The following is a 16,664-nucleotide window of genomic DNA, read 5'->3' on the forward strand; positions in this document are numbered from 1 at the left end:
TCAACCCGGACATATGGCAAGGTACTGTTCTTTAAACGGGCACAACCTGGGGTAGAGGGCCAACCCCCAGGAAAAAGATCACCAGGCCCATCGAACTGGCGCGACAGATATGTGGGAGGACGTCCAGTCTTGCCTGTGGTACTGGATGGCATTCCCATGAGTGCCCTACTGGACACCGGGTCACAGGTCACCACCATCCCGTACGTGCTCTTTAAGCAGTACTGGAATGACTCGGATATTACCCGCTACCCTGACGACGACTTGAGTATCATCGCCAGCAATGGCCAGCCCGTGCCACAGATCGGATTTAAAGAGGTGACCATCAAAATCGGTAGAGTCGAACTGGCAGCACAGGGACTGATCATTGTAGATATTGACAAACATGAGAGTCACCCAAAAATAAATCTAGGAACTAATGTAATTGAAAATTGTCTTGCAGAGGTGATTTTCCTTTTACAGCAGGTTGCCAAGAACGCCAGCTCCGGCGAGCAGCGGGTGCTCCAGAAAGAGATCCGGGCACTGATGCGACGGCAACAGGTGGAACTCTCCGGCGGTGAGATTGGTAGCGTAAGAATGTGTGACCCTTTTCCTATTGCCATGCCCCCAAAAAGTGAAATGATGATTTGGTGCCTGGCAGCTATTGGTCTGAGAGGTAGAGATTACCAGGCAATGGTAGAACCAGTTTACTCAGACAGTAGGCCCACCATCTTGACAGCACGGGGGGTGGTTAATGTACGCCATGGGAGGGTGCCCGTTCGCATAATCAATATCGGGAAGAGGGAAGTGTACCTGCCCCGGTATGCCACGCTAGCCAAATTATATACCATTAACCAAAATGCTATACAATCTGTGGAACCCTTGCCTCCATCTCACCCGGAGGAAGGTAACGGCTCTAAGAAAACAAAGGAGGACTGGTGTCAGCAACTACATTTGGGTACTGACTCCACTCCCTCACATCAGAAACAGGGAGTCTATCGGGTGGTTCAAGAGTACGAGAGAGTGTTTAGCAAACACCCGTTAGACTTCGGGCGAGTCAAGGGGGTAGAACACCACATCCCCACGGGAGACCATCCTCCCATAAAAGAGAGGTATCGACCCGTACCCCCTGCACACTACCAACACTCCAAGGGGATGCTTAGAGACATGAAGGAGGCTGGGGTGATCAGGGATAGCTGTAGCCCCTGGGCAGCTCCACTAGTCTTAGTCAGAAAAAAAGACAACACCATGAGGATGTGTGTAGATTACCGTAAAATCAACCGTATCACACACAAGGATGCGTACCCCTTACCAAGGATAGAGGAGTCATTGGCTGCTTTAAGATCTGCTAACTTCTTCTCTACCTTGGATCTCACTAGCGGGTACTGGCAGGTTCCTGTAGCAGAGGCGGACCGGGAGAAGACCGCATTCACCACCCCGATGGGACTTAGCGAGTTCACCTGTATGCCGTTCGGACTCTGCAACGCACCAGGAACCTTCCAACGACTAATGGAGTGTTGTCTGGGCCACAGAAACTTCAAGACGGTCCTGTTGTACCTGGACGATGTCATCGTATATTCCAAGACGTATGAGGACCACCTGAAACACCTGGCGGAAGTGTTCGAAGCTCTGGCGAGTTACGGCCTAAAGGTGAAACCCTCCAAGTGTCACCTCCTGAAACCAAAGGTGCAGTACCTGGGACACGTGGTGAGCGCTGACGGAGTGGCTCCCGACCCTGATAAGATCACCGCAATTAAGGAATGGCCAAGCCCCTCCAGCGTAAAAGAAGTGCGGCAGTTCCTCGGGTTGGTAGGCTACTACCGAAGGTTTATTCCCGGTTTCACCAAAAAGGCAGCACCTATGCAGGACCTCCTGATAGGCCAGTCCCGGAAGGCCAAGAACCAGAAGCCGCCCTTCAAATGGGAGGAGCTGGAAGAAGAGTCCTTCCGCCAGCTGAAGATGGCCCTCACGGGGGACGAAATCCTGGCGTACCCGGATTATAGCCAGCCCTTTATCCTCTACACCGACGCCAGTAACATCGGGCTAGGAGCCGTACTGTCCCAGGTCCAGCAGGGGAAGGAACGAGTAATCGCCTACGCCAGCCGAAAGCTGCGACCCACCGAAAGGAATCCCGAGAATTACAGCTCATTTAAGCTAGAGTTCCTGGCCGTAGTATGGGCAGTCACCGAGCGCTTTAAGCATTACCTCGCTTCTTCCCGGTTCACCGTGTACACGGATAACAACCCGTTGACACACCTGGACACGGCAAGACTCGGTGCCCTGGAGCAGAGGTGGATGGCCCGTCTGTCCAACTACGAGTTCACAATCAAATACCGGGCCGGACGCTCCAATACCAACGCGGACGCCCTGTCCAGGATGCCCAACCTGCCGGAAGAAGGAGAAGATCCGGAGGGACTGGAAGAAGTTGAACTTCCTGCGTTCCACCGTCATGGGACTATCCAGTACTTCCACCGGGTAAGGAGTGAGCAGGCTGCTACGTTGAACCCCTTACCTCACTACAACTGGGCGGAAACGCAAGACAGCGACCCTGCCGTCTGACTGGTGAAGGAGATGCTGAATCGCCCGGAGGCTTGCCTTGAACCAGACGCTCCGGAGGAAGCCAAACAACTAAGGGCAGAGAGGAGTCAACTGTTCCTTTACAAGGGGAAGTTGTGCCGCAGAATGGTTAACTCCCGGACGCATGAACTACTCTGGCAAGTAGTGGTGCCACGAAGAGACGCAGCCATGGTGATGGAGGCATACCACGACGGAGCTGGACACTTCGGGTGGAAGAAGCTGGAGTTCCTGCTGCGCGAGCGATTCCACTGGGTAGGCATGAGGGGAACCATTGAGAAGTGGTGCAGAGACTGTGGCCCGTGCAACCTAAGAAGGAAGGATCGTGCCAGCCAGAAGACTCCCCTGCAGTCCATCGTCACCCGGCAGCCGTTGGAACTGGTAGCCTTGGATCATGTAAAACTGACCCCAAGCAGAAGTGGCTACGTCTACGCACTAACCATCGTGGATCACTACTCCCGGTTCTTGGTTGTCGTCCCCGTCAAGGACTTAACAGCTCGAACAGCAGCGAGAGCCTTCCAGCAGCATTTCTGCCGTCCACACGGGTACCCGGACCAAGTGTTGACAGACCAGGGACCTGCCTTTGAAGCGGAGGTCTTCCAAGAATTCTGCACTCTGTATGGCTGCCGGAAGATAAGGACGACACCCTATCATCCGCAAACTAATGGACTTTGTGAGAAAATGAACCAGGTGGTAATGGATCTTCTGAAAACGTTGCCCCTGGAAGAACGCAGTCTGTGGCCTGAGAAGCTGCCCGATCTGGTGGACCTATACAACCACATCCCGGTAGGTTCCACCAACTGTACCCCGGCTTACCTAATGAGGGCATGACCTGGTAAGTTACCTGTTGACCTGGAAATGGGAGTCCTGACACCCGAGGACACTTCACCAGAAGCAGACTGGGACACAGAGAGGCAGCAGCAGTACCGGAGAGTACAGGAGAGCGTGGAGCGAAGTCTCTGTCAGGCTAGGGATAGACAAGAGAAAACTTACAACCAGTATGCTCCCGCTGTTCCCCTGGTACCCGGAGAGCAGGTCTTGAAGAGGAAGAGACGGCTCCACAAGTTGGACGACCAGTGGGAGAAGGACCCGTACACCGTACTGCCCTCAAGCCACGAGAACCCGAAGGTTTGTACCATCAGTAAAGACGGAGGGGAAACTACAGCCATTGTATCCCGGGACCACCTGAAGAAGTGTCCCGAACAACTGAGGAACCCTGAAGAGGAACAAGAAGACCATCGACCCGTAGAGGAAAGGGAAGATATGGTTAGTACTGTGCTCGGGGACTTCCCTCGGTCTTGGACTCAAGTCAATGGTGCAGTTGTGGTACCCGTACTCACCTTCCTCCAACCAGCATCCCAAGCACCTACGGAGCAACAGGTAGAGCTGGAGGAACAGCCGGTCCAGGAGGCAGAAGACCCCACACCCGCAGACCAGGAGGATCAACCCTCTGCTTGCAGTGAGCCTGCCATATCCCTAGTGAGCCAAAGAGCCGGTAGACAGCTGCCCAGTTTACCCTTGACAGCTCCTACACCCTGTAGTTCAGGGCTAGACAGTCAGCTCCGTAGGTCCACTAGGGCCACTAGAGGCCAGTTACCCGCACGTTGGAGGATTTGAAGTGTATAAATTGTTTTATTTATGTGTACCTGTGTATTGTTGCTTGTGTATAATTTTGTGTTTCTAGTTATTTGTAGGAGTCCTTGGTGGATTTACCGGGAATCCTTTGTACATAGTTGGAGCGTAACCCAGGACGGACTAAAGACTGTTAAGGACTCGGGGCAGGACAAACCCCTACCTGGTTACGTCTCCCTGTTTTGGTGAAATGGACACCTTGCTTTTCTTCAAAGACTACACTCGGTTACGGACATGCCGTGACCACCTTTATGTGTTTCTTCTTATTGTACTATTATTGTTGTTATATCTTGTTATATTTTTCTAAAATATGTTTAGTCCCGGAGTACTAAATTTCACTAGGGGGGAATGTGGCACCCCAGGGGTCTGGTTTCCCACAGTAATGTAATGTTATGTCTGAGAGCAGGTGGGAGGTCCTTTGGTCAGGGATCCTGTGCATGCCACACCTCCTGCCCAGTCTTGGGAGGGGAAGACCTTCCCCTATATAAACCCGGGGCTGAAGCAGGGTTAGTCAGTCAAGGAGAGTAGAGACAAGAAACAGTCACAGGAAGAAACAGCAGAAGCAATACTACTACAAGTCAGGGGCTGGCAGCTGCAGAGCTCGCCCTGACTGAGAAGCTTTCTTACCGGACCCGGCGTCCGAGGCTGTGGGGACTAACTCTTACCCAGCAGCAGAAGCCGACCGGCAGGGGATTTCAGGTCCTCAGGCCCAGAAACCCGAAGGCACGGTCACACGCGTGGGACCAGCGCCGCCATCGTGGAGCGGAAGCCATTAGAAGGCTCCGAGTCACCGGCCATACGGGTGAGCACCACACGGTACACTCAGGGACGTGGGCTACTTATATCCGCTTCTAGCAAGGTAGCCAGAAGAGTACAGTCAGTTTGGGAGGCCTACAACTCCGCCTGGCCAGGGGAGATCCCATCTGCTCAAGGACTGACCAGGCCCCGTTCGCTAGCCAGTACTCCGGGAGGGTCTATCGTTGTTACCAGTAAAGACCCTGAATTACACCGCACCGTCTCTGAGTGGTTCCTGCTACCCTCATCTTCCACGTCGGCTGCCCTGAGGCCATACCCCTCCCGTTGGGGGTTATACTATCACGCTGCACAATTCTACACCGGCCTCAGCGGTCTGCCCTGCAGCGGCAGCTCCATAGCTGCAAATCAACGGGTGGCGTAGTCGACACTCAAATAACATCTATCAAGACTGCCACACACTGAGTTGACTCCCTGGGCACGGACCGGGTCCCCGCCACTCGGAGACTACAACCCTCATCTGATCCGGTTCCGGGTAAGCCCCCGTGCGCGAGACGCTGCGCGACACAGCAGGCCCAGGGGCGCGTCATTTGCATTACATATATCTTTGTTTTTACACATTTCTTCACCTTACATGCACTATCTTTTTATTTTCATTTTTCTTTATTACGGTCCCACTTCTTTTTTTCATCCAAGTTTCATTCTATGTTTTGCAGCGTTTTGATTGACATCTCCTTGGTATTTCCTTGATAACCTCTTGACTTGTTTCTTGTAGCTATCTCACTTATTTTTGTTTCTATGTTGATATATTGCCCTGATCACTGGCATGCCCCCTCCAAACATCGCCACCTCCGTATGGGGATTCTAAACCTGAGAGCCTTGATCACTGGCACGCCCCCTCCAAACATCGCAACCTCCGTATGGGGATTCCAAACCTAAGAGCCTTGATCACTGGCACGCCCCCTCCAAATATCGCTACCTCCATATGGGGATTCCAAACCTGAGAGCCTTGATCACTGGCACGCCCCCTCCAAACATCGCTACCTCCATATGGGGATTCTAAACCTGAGAGCCTTGATCACTGGCACGCCCCCTCCAAACATCGCTACCTCCATATGGGGATTCTAAACCTGAGAGCCTTGATCACTGGCACACCCCCTCCAAACATCGCTACTTCTGTATGGGGATTCTAAACCTGAGAGCCTTGATCACTGGCACGCCCCCTCCAAACATCGCTACCTCCATATGGGGATTCTAAACCTGAGAGCCTTGATCACTGGCACGCCCCCTCCAAACATCGCTACCTCCATATGGGGATTCTAAACCTGAGAGCCTTGATCACTGGCACGCCCCCTCCAAACATCGCAACCTCCGTATGGGGATTCCAAACCTAAGAGCCTTGATCACTGGCACGCCCCCTCCAAATATCGCTACCTCCATATGGGGATTCCAAACCTGAGAGCCTTGATCACTGGCACGCCCCCTCCAAACATCGCTACCTCCATATGGGGATTCTAAACCTGAGAGCCTTGATCACTGGCACGCCCCCTCCAAACATCGCTACCTCCATATGGGGATTCTAAACCTGAGAGCCTTGATCACTGGCACACCCCCTCCAAACATCGCTACTTCTGTATGGGGATTCTAAACCTGAGAGCCTTGATCACTGGCACGCCCCCTCCAAACATCGCTACCTCCATATGGGGATTCTAAACCTGAGAGCCTTGATCACTGGCACGCCCCCTCCAAACATCGCTACCTCCATATGGGGATTCTAAACCTGAGAGCCTTGATCACTGGCACGCCCCCTCCAAACATCGCTACTTCTGTATGGGGATTCTAAACCTGAGAGCCTTGATCACTGGCACGTCCCCTGCAAATATCGCTACCTCCATATGGGGATTCCAAACCTGAGAGCCTTGATCACTGGCACGCCCCCTCCAAACATCGCTACCTCCGTATGGGGATTCCAAACCTGAGAGCCCTGATCACTGGCACGCCCCCTCCAAACATCGCTACCTCCGTATGGGGATTCCAAACCTGAGAGCCTTGATCACTGGCACGCCCCCTCCATACATCGCTACCTCCGTATGGGGATTCCAAACCTGAGAGCCTTGATCACTGGCACGCCCCCTCCAAACATCGCTACCTCCGTATGGGGATTCCAAACCTGAGAGCCTTGATCACTGGCACGCCCCCCTCCAAACATCGCTACCTCCGTATGGGGATTCTAAACCTGAGAGCCTTGATCACTGGCACGCCCCCCTCCAAACATCGCTACCTCCGTATGGGGATTCCAAACCTGAGAGCCTTGATCACTGGCACGCCCCCTCCAAATATCGCTACCTCCATATGGGGATTCCAAACCTGAGAGCCTTGATCACTGGCACGCCCCCCTCCAAACATCGCTACCTCCATATGGGGATTCCAAACCTGAGAGCCTTGATCACTGGCACGCCCCCTCCAAATATCGCTACCTCCATATGGGGATTCCAAACCTGAGAGCCTTGATCACTGGCACGCCCCCTCCAAATATCGCTACCTCCATATGGGGATTCCAAACCTGAGAGCCTTGATCACTGGCACGCCCCCTCCAAACATCGCTACTTCTGTATGGGGATTCTAAACCTGAGAGCCTTGATCACTGGCACGCCCCCTCCAAATATCGCTACCTCCATATGGGGATTCTAAACCTGAGAGCCTTGATCACTGGCACGCCCCCCTCCAAACATCGCTACCTCCATATGGGGATTCTAAACCTGAGAGCCTTGATCACTGGCACGCCCCCTCCAAACATCGCTACCTCCATATGGGGATTCTAAACCTGAGAGCCTTGATCACTGGCACGCCCCCTCCAAACATCGCTACCTCCGTATGGGGATTCTAAACCTGAGAGCCTTGATCACTGGCACGCCCCCTCCAAATATCGCTACCTCCATATGGGGATTCTAAACCTGAGAGCCTTGATCACTGGCACGCCCCCTCCAAACATCGCTACCTCCGTATGGGGATTCTAAACCTGAGAGCCTTGATCACTGGCACGCCCCCTCCAAATATCGCTACCTCCATATGGGGATTCTAAACCTGAGAGCCTTGATCACTGGCACGCCCCCTCCAAACATCGCTACCTCCGTATGGGGATTCTAAACCTGAGAGCCTTGATCACTGGCACGCCCCCTCCAAATATCGCTACCTCCGTATGGGAATTCTAAACCTGAGAGCCTTGATCACTGGCACGCCCCCTCCAAATATCGCTACCTCCATATGGGGATTCTAAACCTGAGAGCCTTGATCACTGGCACGCCCCCTCCAAATATCGCTACCTCCATATGGGGATTCTAAACCTGAGAGCCTTGATCACTGGCACGCCCCCTCCAAATATCGCTCCCTCTATATGGGGATTCTAAACCTGAGAGCCTTGATCACTGGCACGCCCCCTCCAAACATCGCTACCTCTGTATGGGGATTCCAAACCTGAGAGCCTTGATCACTAGCACGCCCCCTCCAAACATCGCTACCTCCATATGGGGATTCCAAACCTGAGAGCCTTGATCACTGGCACGCCCCCTCCAAATATCGCTACCTCCATATGGGGATTCCAAACCTGGGAGCCTTGATCACTGGCACGCCCCCTCCAAACATCGCTACCTCTGTATGGGGATTCTAAACCTGAGAGCCTTGATCACTGGCACGCCCCCTCCAAATATCGCTACCTCTGTATGGGGATTCTAAACCTGAGAGCCTTGATCACTGGCACGCCCCCTCCAAACATCGCTACCTCCGTATGGGGATTCTAAACCTGAGAGCCTTGATCACTGGCACGCCCCCTCCAAATATCGCTACCTCTGTATGGGGATTCTAAACCTGAGAGCCTTGATCACTGGCACGCCCCCTCCAAACATCGCTACCTCCATATGGGGATTCTAAACCTGAGAGCCTTGATCACTGGCACGCCCCCTCCAAATATCGCTACCTCCGTATGGGAATTCTAAACCTGAGAGCCTTGATCACTGGCACGCCCCCTCCAAATATCGCTACCTCCATATGGGGATTCTAAACCTGAGAGCCTTGATCACTGGCACGCCCCCTCCAAATATCGCTACCTCCATATGGGGATTCTAAACCTGAGAGCCTTGATCACTGGCACGCCCCCTCCAAATATCGCTCCCTCTATATGGGGATTCTAAACCTGAGAGCCTTGATCACTGGCACGCCCCCTCCAAATATCGCTCCCTCTATATGGGGATTCTAAACCTGAGAGCCTTGATCACTGGCACGCCCCCTCCAAACATCGCTACCTCTGTATGGGGATTCCAAACCTGAGAGCCTTGATCACTGGCACGCCCCCTCCAAATATCGCTACCTCCATATGGGGATTCCAAACCTGGGAGCCTTGATCACTGGCACGCCCCCTCCAAACATCGCTACCTCCGTATGAGGATTCCAAAACAGAGAGCGCGCATGCTCGTGAACGGACCCATCGAACTTCCGGTCCTGCGCAATAGACACGCTATGCGTTCCATTGCATGCGTGCCACGCGCAGCACTACGGAAGTTCCTATTCACTGATGGGATACCTATGTAACTGACGCATGCGCCGTAACCCCTCTGACTCATGACATCCTAATTTGATTACCATACTCAGCTGGTTAGAATAGGTATAAGGCTGTGTGCCCACGTAGCATTTTTCAAGCGTATATGCTGCGGAATTTCCGCAGCGTAAACGCTTGAAAAACGCATGTATATCCGCACCCCATGGTCCCCAAGGGGATTCCGCAACTTCTATGCACATGCTGCGGATTTTTCCGCAGCGTTTATGCCGCGTTCAAAAATCCGCAGCATGTCATTTAATTTTGCGTTTCCGCAAGCGGAATTGCCTTAGTCCAATGCATAAAAAACGCAAGCCAATTCCGCATGTGGAAAACGCGTGATAAACGCGCGAAAAATGCGCGATAAACGCGTGCGGAATTCCGCATGCGTTTTTCCGGGAGAGGACTTGCATTTATGCAGCAGAAATTTTCTGCTTCATAAATGCAACGTGGGCACATAGCCTATAAGCGGTACCTTGTGCACATATGTTAGTGCCCCCATTGAAGAAGCTTGTGGCGAAACGGCGTCGTCAGGGTTAACTTCATCATCCCTCCTCTGATCAACTTATTGAATTACTATATGTGAGTACTCTCCATTGGCTTTAATGTTTTGTCATAACACACCCTATATGTAGCTACACTATATGCACAGCCTTAGCAATCAGTACATTTAATATGCATTAGCCTGATGGCTTTATACCTTGTACTTATCCGCTGACTTACTTATAGCATATAGGGGCTATATGCTCCAATATTTGAACTTCTGTTTGTAAAATTTTGCACTTGCACTTGCACTTTACCTTGTTTCAGGGGAGTTCTATATGCATTTCTCATTCACGGATTAATTGGCAACAGCACTTTATAATAGTGTTAGTGCAATATTGGATCAATGAATCAAAATTGCCATGGATGGGCTAATTTTCATGTACTAATATAGCTATGTTGGAGGTTTGGTTGTTGTAATATTTGAAGGCACCTGTTTTTTATATAAAAATATATATTTTAAAACTATTGAAATAAATTATATTGATTTTATATGTGTCTATTTATCTTCCTTTAAACTTGGCCTATACAGCTTGAGTTTTTTTTGTTTGTTTAAAATTACTCTGGGAGTGATAACCTTGACCTTGTTGAGCTATAAAAATGAGTGAACAAGCCAGGTCGGTAATAGGAGAGTCAAAACAATCATGCACCTTGACAGATTGCTAAAGACAGACTGAAAATAAGAACCTAAGTTTAGGCAAGGTGTGTAGGGGGAGTAGCCTAATAAATCCCCTGCTGGCAGGGGTTAGGCCAGGGAAGCAAAACTTTGCATGACACAGCAGGTTAAATTTCTGCGGAGTCTGGCCATGCCTCCTTATAGCCAGGTACAGCCTCTCCAGAAACAGGGGAATGCTGCTGTGCTGGAAATGCTGCAAGAGGCAGTTCAGCATGATGGCCTAACACTGGGAGGAGCAGAGCAGTGAACACAGTGGGTAAGACATCGCTGAGAAATTGCGAGTTACCGACGTGACAGTCACTCACCACTCCCAAATTATAGCAGAAGAAGATCACAAGGTAAGCACTGACAGTCTTTAATAAGTTCATCCAATTTATTATATGTGCATCCTTTCCAAGTAACCTACAAAACGGTTTTCCAAAGTTTCCTACCTTTTTCACTCAAGTGCACCTAAATAATGCTAATACCGGTGTCCCTGTGTGGCCCCCCTCCCTCCAGCCGGTAGGGATACCGACATACTCACTGCCTCGGCCGCAGTGTCCTGATTCCCTGCTGTGACTCCCTCCTTCTCTGGGCCTGTACAAGTCTCACAGTGGCACGCTCCCCAATTCTTAAAGGGGCAGCGTGCACACTTTGGAAATGCCCCCAGCCAGTAGTTGGGAGGCATCAGGTATATAAGCCACCCTTCCCAGCAGGGAGATGCCTGAGCAACACCTGTAGTTTCCCTACTTAGTGTGTGCAATTAGTATGCTGCCAGGTTATTGTCCTTGAGTCCTGTAGTGTCTGAATATTAAGCTGTCTCTGAAACCCATGTTGTCTTTACTAGAAACTGTTCCTGAAACCGCTCCGGCGGTACCTGAACCTGAAACTGCTTTGACGGTACCTGAACCTACAATCGCTCCAGTGGTCCCTGAACCAGGACCAATGGCCGTCCAGTCTGCTGACCCAGAATCCGTGTTGTCTGAACAGGTTCCGACATCTAGTCTACCTGTGATTCCGCATCCTGTCCTTCCAGTTACTCCGAGTCCATGTCCATGACTTGAGGTCAGCGGCTGCAGTACTGGGGATTACCCAGGAATGGTACCTGATGTGTACCTGCCATGCAAGCCTAACTCCACCATCAGGAGCTCTAGCCAAAACTAGGTAGCTGTTTAGCCATTCCCCTTCTGGGTATGCCCGGCTCGTGGCACAGTGGGTCCACAATCCATGTGTGACAATCTGTTAGTATATAAACAACATAGTGCAGGCCATTCAGCTTAGATTCAGTCTTCCTTTAATCTATATACTCACAAGACATAAAGTTTAAAAGCTCTCATCAATAAACTTCTTCCATGCTTATCATATAAGCCTGACTCTGGGTTCTGCCAATAACAGCTTTTTCCAGGGCATGATCAGCATCATCATGGTATAGTTTCAATTGCTGGTAACTTAGGAGATTCAGTTTCAAAGACCTATTAATTGATTGGCTATTGGTATATGAAAGGACGGGAGTGTGAGCCAAACCAATACTTTGAGATGTGATAGTACCTTCTGATTTGCACCTTTTTGTAACATCCGATGGCACTTAACTTCCAGTTATAACTAATATCTTATAAATATGAAGATAAATATATCTTATTTTAAAAACAATGATAAGTTCCTGAGGGCCAATCCATATGTTCCCACGGAAAGGTGTTAATTAATTGTATTTGAGTACTTTCCTTATGATAAATGAGACGGTTTACTCAGCCCAATTGGTACAAAACCAAAGTTGTTAGTTTATCACTGGGTAGTCAGTGGCCTGTGCAAAAACTAATATTTAAGCATTTTTTTTTAGTATGCCGCCAAGTTTTTGCAGCACATCTGACGATCCAGAATACCTGACAAAGTGGCTACTAAATTCATATTGAAACACTGCATATAAAGAGCAAAAAAAAAAGAGTAAAGTAAAGAGAAACATTTTAAATCAGCAGAAGGATGAGAAAAAAGTTCCGAAGTAAAATCTCTGCTGTGAAGCTAAGACGAAGATGTGTTTTCTTAAAGGCCATTGCACGAATTAATGCTGCCTGCAGGCACTGCTTGTACATGTGGGATTTGGTGTGACTTTATCTCTTTCTGTTTAATATAAAACTGTGCTTACCATAGCAACCAATGCTCTGATAGTATGCGTCCTCTCATCCCTTTGGATTTAAAGAATTTGATCAAAAAAATCAGCCCAAAACAGTATGTAAATTATCAGCCGGCAATATTTTCTCAGTTAACCTTTTCACTCCTGTTTGTCAGCATACTTGAAAATAATACAAGGAAGTTACTAAGATATCTGCTGTCTTAGTGATTAGTCTATGTTTTACACAATAAAAGCCATACAGTATGTATCGAGCCCCTATACGGCAAGAACTAATGGAACATGATCTACAGCGCTGCCAGACAATAAATCCTATGGTAATGAAATAAAGCTGCATAGGAGAACAGGTATCGATCTGCAGCTTCAATCCTTAGTATGATTGGTTTATTATTACAGTTACCTATTTGTACATTGTCAGTAATGTATGTGTTTTTCCGGTCTAGATTTATTAACTATGTTGTGCATGTATAGAGAAAATTAGTATAACATTGCTTCAACAATGCTTTGCCTGCTTGGTATTACTGTTCCTTACTAGACTTGCATTAGAAAATGCTGGTCAAGGCTTGGGTATGGGAGATATGGAAAGCAATAAGAATGTATCAGGAATTTCTGCATGATTAGCTCCAAAGAAAATCTTCCCTCCAACATTATATAATAAAAAGAGTTCGAGAGTTGCTTCCATTTTGTCAATGGAGACGACTGATTGGGTATAACTGGTTATTATTGGATAATAGGGCATTTGCAGTGAGAGAGGCTTTCAACTTGTCTATGGGAAATAAAAAATAACTGGAACAAAAAAACTCACACTATCCTATTTCTATAACTTGGTATAAGACAATGTTTAAAGCTGAATTTCATGAAATGACTTAATTTGATTAGTGTGTGAAGGAGAGGAAAGTGACTGTCAAGATATGATAATGACTGTGATGTTTTACATTAATGCATTTCTATACGTGTTGTTTTATGTAATTGTTAGTGGGATTATTATTCTTTGCAAAAGTATGATTAATTCACTTGTGTTGGGGAAGTGAAGATATTGGGCTCGATTAATCTAGACTGGTGTTGTTCACGCCAGTCTTGATAAGGGGGTGTGCTGGAGTCAAACGCTTCTGATTCAAGAAGAAGTGTACACCTCTTCATGAATAGGGAGAGTCTGACGAAAGGCGTGTGTCTCTGTGCACTACTCAAGTAATCTCACTCCCGTCAGGTACTGTAGTGAGATTTCTTGCATAGGGAACATCTCAGTTCGTCATGACTGCAGGCAAAAGGTTATGTCAAGAAAATATCTCCCCCTCACTGCCAACACTTTTCAGAAACACAAAGAAGAAGCCCTGGATCAGGAGCATGCGGAAGCTGCTCAGCTACCTAGCAGAGGTGGTCCTAAGCCATAAGGGAGCAGGGTGGATTTTTCACTAGCCAGGAGCCACCAAGGGTCCAAAGATATGACAAAATGAGAGGAAACCCACCTTCTTGGCACAGAACTATTCAGCAAGTCATCTATCATGTCAGCAGGGGGAGCCAACCATCTTTATTCATAGTCAGATTCCCAGTCAACGACAGGCCAGGTTGCGAAGCGAGAATGCAGGCACATCAAATAACAGGACCAGTGCTCCAAGGAAATTACATCTAATGAAAGACCTCTGTCAGCAGATCAAGACTAGAGACGAGCGAGCATATTCGAAAAACATTCGCCAATTTCAAATTCAGCACAAACATTGCACATTTGGATTCGTGATCAGACACACGAGCATTTTTACTTAAAATCGGGAAAATTCGGTAAAAGTGAAGGAAATTATTGTATTTTCACTACAGTATTTTTATCACTTTGGCTATAATAGTGGTGCTATATGATGAGCGGGGGGGGGCGTGTTTAATGAGGGGAGGGGGATGAGAGTGGTCAGAGGAGCAGGGTGTTTTGTAATCTAATTTTTTTTTCCCTAACTTTGTGTGCAAATTGCAGCTAGCCAATCAGGGCACAGGAACCATCCACAACGTCCAGACCAGGACTTGTGCCACTGGCTACTGAAATCACAAGTCCCTCTCTATATAAAGAGCGGACATGTTGTTTTAACGCCATTTTGTCAGTATAACAGGTCAGAGAGGATGCTCCTGATGCTGCTCCTGGATACTGAGAGATTTTAGCTAGGCGGTTGCTTCTAAGTCAGATAGTTTAGATAGCTAGTGTCCTGTGTGGCTGTGAAATCGCCCTTCCAGCATATTTTTTTTTCTTGCGCCATTAGTGAGGTCCATAGACAGTAGGGCACATTTCAGCATAGAACTCTGTTGTGCACTGCTTCCATTGTACTCCATGCATAAGTACACCTTTAAAGATCTCATTTTGCCTGTTACTAACTTGATACAGCATGCCACATCTCAGCTTGTCATTTTGTAGCGGTGAAATTCAGCTTTATGGAGAGCTCGTTCAGAGTAAAAAAATCCATTTTTTTTCTGTTACTAATGTGAGGCAGCATGCCATATCTCAGTTTGTCATTTTGTGGCTGTGAAATTCAGCTGTATGCAGAGCTTGTTCAGAGTAAAAAAATCTATATTTTCTGTTAAAAAACGTGATACAGCACGCCATATCTCAGCTTGTCATTTTGTGGAGGTGAAATTCAGCTGTATGCAGAGCTCATTCAGAGTAAAAAAATAATTTTTTTTTCTGTTACTATCGTAATACAGCACACCATATCTCAGCTTGTCATTTTGTGGTGGTGAAATTCAGCTAGTGTCCTGTGTGGCTGTGAAATCGATACAGCATGCGAGATCTCAGTTTGAAATTGTTTGGAACATATATTCTATCTTATACAGGCCTCATCCACAGTAAAAAAAAAAATTCTTCTGTTACTATTGAAAGCATTAGTGAACCAACAACATCACATCCTATCCAAACACAACGGACAACTTCTGTTACTGAATGGGCTACTCCACTCCCTTTCTTTGGCAGACGCACAGTGGTATGCCTTGTGGATGAGGGGCAGAGAGAGCATGTGCTCCATTGGATGGCAAACGCATCAAGCAGCCTCTCCTCCTCTTCCTCCATCTCACATCACAGTCCTCAGGGTTGACACCCCAATTATCCTTGTTTCTCCCCGTGTCACAATTCTCCAACCACCCAACTGACTGTAGGGAACCACACACGGGTGAGTCTGTTCACACATTCTATGCCACGGGCATCAGAAGTCTGCTCTAAAGATTCACAGAAGAGGAAAGCATCTGCACCAATGGCCAAAATTTGTTTAGGTTGGATCCAAGGCAGGATGAAGTAGGGTCCGAGCAGCATCCTGACCCTCGTCACCAGACATTAACCCTTTGGGGGGGAGGTGATCCTGATGAGACTCAAATACCTGAGGCTCATGTGGACTATACTGTGCTGTCAGAGCAGGAAGAGGAGGAGGGTGACTCTCAGGGCGAGGAATGGGAGAACAGAGAGGATGATGTTGAGTTTCTAGATCCCACTTGGTGTGAACCCAGAGGCACGCAGCTGAGTAGGTCATCTGAGGAGGTGGAAGAGGAGGAAGATGAAGAGATTACGTTGCACCCTATGGCACAGACACAAAGTGATTTAACCCTCCGTCACATACAATATCGGTTCTAACGAGTTCACATACAATGTGACTGTCGGGCTAGAAAAATACCTATAATATCTAATGTTTGCAATTTCAGTGCTCTAAAAGTGATCAGTGACCTTCATAGGGATGTAATAAAAGAGACTACACATAATCAGGTGCAAAAAAAACCCATTTACTTAACATAAAACTAATAACTCTGAAATCCAAACATTTCAAAACTCCCGCCAAATAGTCCCCAGTTCGACTCTG

The sequence above is a fragment of the Phyllobates terribilis genome, unplaced genomic scaffold, assembly GCF_046119375.1.
Source record: "Phyllobates terribilis strain yellow unplaced genomic scaffold, ASM4611937v1 Scaffold_5__5_contigs__length_657084704, whole genome shotgun sequence".
Lineage (NCBI taxonomy): Eukaryota > Metazoa > Chordata > Amphibia > Anura > Dendrobatidae > Phyllobates > Phyllobates terribilis.